Source organism: Oncorhynchus nerka, linkage group LG5 (genome assembly GCF_034236695.1).
Source record: "Oncorhynchus nerka isolate Pitt River linkage group LG5, Oner_Uvic_2.0, whole genome shotgun sequence".
Classification (NCBI taxonomy): Eukaryota; Metazoa; Chordata; class Actinopteri; order Salmoniformes; family Salmonidae; genus Oncorhynchus; species Oncorhynchus nerka.
The window spans coordinates 50,643,487-50,648,110 of NC_088400.1; the positions used below are offsets into that span (position 1 = coordinate 50,643,487).

At 50.1% G+C, this 4,624-nt stretch overlaps 1 pseudogene; it reads left to right on the top strand.

Annotated features, from left to right (window-relative positions):
• Positions 1-687: 687 nt before the first annotated feature.
• Positions 688-4,068, top strand: LOC115129170 (insulin receptor substrate 2-like; annotated as a pseudogene).
• The last annotated feature ends 556 nt before the right edge of the window (positions 4,069-4,624 follow it).

Here is a 4,624-nt window from a genome sequence, read left to right on the forward strand (position 1 = left end):
ACGTCTTTTTCCAAGATCCAGCATTTGAAGCCGGTTTGTCTGTTAGCGCTGTCCTTTGTTCTACATGCTAACAACATCATAAAGCTCGATTTTGCACATCGTTTGACCAGTTTAATCGACATATAATATGTAAATTGGAAGTTTTGATGCGCAATAGTGCTGGACCAGAAGTAATTTTTGATGCATTTCAGCCGAAGCTGTTAGCATATGCTAATACAGGGACACACAATGTGAAACCAAACGATTTATTGGGTAAGTATGACTCCTTCTACGTCTTCTGATGGAAGAACATCAAAGGTAAGGGAATATTTATGTGGTTATTTTGGGTTTCTGTGGACTCCAAACGTAGAGGAGACATACTGCTAATATCTGAGCGCCGACTCATAGTATAGCCCAGTGAACGATGTCTGTAACGTTAAAAATAAATGTAATACAGCGGTTGCATTAAGAAGAAGTGTATCTTTGTAAATATATGTAGAACATGTATATTTAGTCATGTTTATTGCTTGTTATCTGACGTTATCTGTCGGAGCTATCATCATTTCTCCGGACATTTGTTGCAGACAGCGGGAGGAAATACCTGTCTCGGGTAATGGAATAAGTAAAGCGGATTTACAATCGTTTTTTCGGTACTTTGGGAAATAGCACAAACAACTTCTCTAAAATAAGTGAAGCGTGCGCATTAGAATGGCGAGTCCTCCAACGAGTGGAGGACAGATGTTGTCTAATGTGACCAATAACAGTAATAACATTAAGAAATGTGGATATCTAAAGAAACAGAAGCATGGACACAGACGTTTTTTCATGTTGCGAGAACCCAGCGAGAGCTTTCCTGCCCGGCTGGAATACTACGAGAGCGAGAAGAAGTGGAAAAATAAGTTGGCTGCTAAAAGGGTGATACTGCTGGATTCATATCTTTGCATAAACAAGCGAGCTGACTCTAAGCACAAACACCTCATTGCCTTTTACACCGAGGAGGAATACTTTGCAGTGGCAGCCGAAAATGAGCAGGAGCAGGAGAGCTGGTTTCGAGTGTTGTCGGATATGGAAAAGGGGAAAGAGGGGAAAGTCTATGACAGCCCCGCGTCTAACTCTCTTTTCAGTTTCGAGGAGGCGAATTACGGTATGATCACGCCAACCACTGCCTTTTACAAGGAGGTATGGCAAGTTAATTTGAAATCCAGAGGACTGGGTCAAACAAAACATTTAATAGGGGTGTTTAGGCGGTGTTTATCCAGTCGGACTATCAGCTTTGTGAAACTGAACTCGGAGGTTGCGGCTGTCAGTTTACATGAATATCCGGAGATGTGGCCACTCTGACAGCTTTTTCTTCATCGAGGTTGGTAGGTCGGCTGTCACAGGCCCCGGTGAGCTTTGGATGCAGGCTGACGACTCGGTGGTTGCGCAAATCATCCACGAAACCATCCTAGAGGCAATGAAAGCCATGAAAGAGCTGTCCGAATTCAGACCTCGCAACAAGAGTCAGTTGGCTAGAACCAACCCCATTTCAGTGCCCACAAGACGCAACTTGAACAATCTTCCCCCAAGTCAGACAGGGTTAGTGAGGAGGTCGAAAACAAACAGCATAGTGGCCACATCCCCAATGAGCAAGTTCACATCCTATCGGATAAGGACTGCTAATGGGGGGGATGGCAGCATGGTCAGGCCAGTGTCTATGTCAATATCTATGAGCGGGAGTCCCACCAGTCCCCTCTCCAACCGGATCCCCCTGAGCCGGTCAAATACACTCTCCAGCGGGCGCATCTGCCAGATACTGGAGTCCAGCCTCCAGCACAGCCGCTCCTTGCCCGTCTCCAACTCCCCCCCCCCCACAGGTTGCAGTTCCATCTGCCTCTCTCCCATGAGTGGGACCCTCCCCACCCCTGATGCTGTCCACCGCCCCTTCAGCTGCAGTGCCTCCATCTCAGGTTCCCTCAGTGACGCAAGCTTCATGCTATACGACGAGTACAGCTCCAGCCCAGGCGACACCTCCAGGCTCCTACCCCTCACCAGGAGTGACACCCACGACCCCCTCTCCAGCACTCCCCCCTCCTGGGAGGCCAACGACCTGTGTGGCTACATGATTATGGACAGGACAAATGACCAACAGCGGGCGTGCCAGGAGGAGGGCCTGACATTGGAGAAGGCGTACAGGAAGAGGACATACTCTCTCACCACACCACGCCAACAGAGGGTGCCCGCCCAGCTGTCGTCTGCCTCGTTGGATGAGTACACCCTATTGTGGGCTGCCCACCACACCAACAGTGAGCACCACTCCAGAAACAGCTCCATCTCTGCCTCCCCAAAGGTGTCCTACCCCGAATCCAACAGAAACAACAGCAAGGCAGACGCTTACATGCCCATGAGCCCCATGTGTGTCTCGGCTCCCAAGCAGATCATCAATCCCTGGGCCCAAATCCACCAGGACGGGGGTGGCTACCGGACCAACTCACCCAGCAGCGGAGGCTCCTTGGAGGACAGTGGCTACATGAGGATGTGGTGCAGCTCCAAGTCGTCCATTGAAAGCCCTGAGAGCCGCTCGACCTACATGAACATGTCCCCTAGCAACGCTGCTTACACCACCTCGCAGATCCCCCCAGACTACTTCCTGGAGCAGCTTCCGGGTGGTGAGCCTTCCATCTACTCTGCCGACTCCCTGCCACGCCCCACCAAACTCCACCAGACTTCCAAGGAGGTGGGGAACACTGATGACCAGTACGTCCTGATGAGCCCTCAAGGCCATCAGTCGCTAGGTGGGGAGTCAGATGACTACTTCTCAGTGATGAGAAGTGCAGGTTCACATAGTCGGTGCCCTCGGCCATCAGACAGAGCCGGGGGACTGAGAGCCTGACGTCCCACTGGGGGAGGATGGGGCGACCCAACCGGCTGTCTCTCGACAGCTTTAGGATCCTGCCCAGCATGAACGAGCACCTCTTGCCCGGGGAACCCAGGAGCCCGGGCGAGTATATCAACATAAACTTCAGTGAGAGCACCAAGTACTTCTCGCCGTCAGCATCCAATGAGAGCCAAGAGTTGTCTCTGGGCTCCATCGGCAGCCAGCCGAGGTCCCCTCTCTCCGACTACGTGAACCTGCACCACATCGTCTCGCACTCACCCAAGGCCAGAGACACCCCTGCTGGACGGTTGGACACGGTCCCTGAGTCATCCCTGTGCCCTTGTCTGGATGGGGAGGCAGTGTACCATCTCAGATCGAAGAGGGAATCCAAGTGCCCCGCAGAGAGGCAAGGATGAGTACACCGAGATGACGTTTGGACTTGGAATGGCCAACATGCCTCCCCAGTTCGTCCCTCAGACCTCAGCAAGGTACACTCAGTACTCTAGCCATAATGTCAGTTATGAATACATTATTCAGCAAAGTTATTTGTCTAGTTATAGAAAAGCATCTCAAACTATGAATAGGATTAAGATTCCCCTGGCACGGCAAGCACTTTATGTTGTGTTTGTAAGTGTATTAAGTTCAAGTGGATTGAGTTCATGATAAGTATAAAATATTTTCTATATCGCATCTATCTATGGATGTTTTGTAATAGACCATGTACTGTAATACATATTAACTCTGTTTATTATCTTCAGCCCCAGTGCCAGAGAGAAGAGGCTATCCCTGGGTGAGCAGGGCCTCCCTGTCGGCATTGGGGTGTTCCTCCTTGGCGCCGTCAACCCCGTGGATCCTGACAGGGCCGCTAAGGTGATCCTGGGCCGACCCCAATCGGCGGCACAGCTCCGAAACCTTCTCCTCTACGGCTACCGTCACCCCTGTGTTCCCCTCGTTCGCCCATGGGAATGCCAAACGCCATAGCTCGGGGGAGAACCTGGCGAGGGCTCAGACGAGGAGTGTGACAGCCCCATGAGTAGAGAGACCTCTGCAGGCTTCCAGAATGGACTGAACTATATTGCCCTGAACCGGGACAGGGACCTTGTTGCGAAGACCTGCCCACGGTCAGCTTTAAGCCGGCCACCAGCTGCAAGGGAGCCCTCCATGGATTACACGTCACGCCGTACGTCTGTTTGGGGTTCAAGGAGGCGGCAACCACTGTCAAAGGTGAGTGATGCTCCTGTTTGTGTGTGTGTGTGTGTTTTAACTGCCCATTTGGTCAGAGTTTGTAAAGGTAGGGTTAAAGGTCTGCAGTTGTCATATACTTAAGGCAATGTTGCTGAAAACAACTTTGTCCATCCTTTATATGAAGAAACATGATAATTAAATCAACACATTTTTAGAAATGGGTAGAAAATAATTTAAATGCTTGTTGACTGGCTGCCTTAGAGACTATGAGACTTTGATGGCATGTTCGGGGTGAAAAATGTGTCCAACTCTATGGTGATCATGGACATTTTAGTTTATGGCATCACTCATTTATACTGGAGGGTGCTGTCACTGTCAACAAGATAAAGAACATTGCGTTCTTAATTTCACAAACTACATTTTTATGAAGCTTATGGTGGTACCCAGTCACGTGTCACGTGGTGTTTCACCACAAGTATGGAGTCATAACAATGTGAACGAGTGTAAGCATCTTCTGACAGTTGGTTGGTTTCATTAGGTCTAAGGAAGCTATGTGTTCTCTGGGAAACCAGATAACCACGGTGGGATCCAGACAGGAGGAGT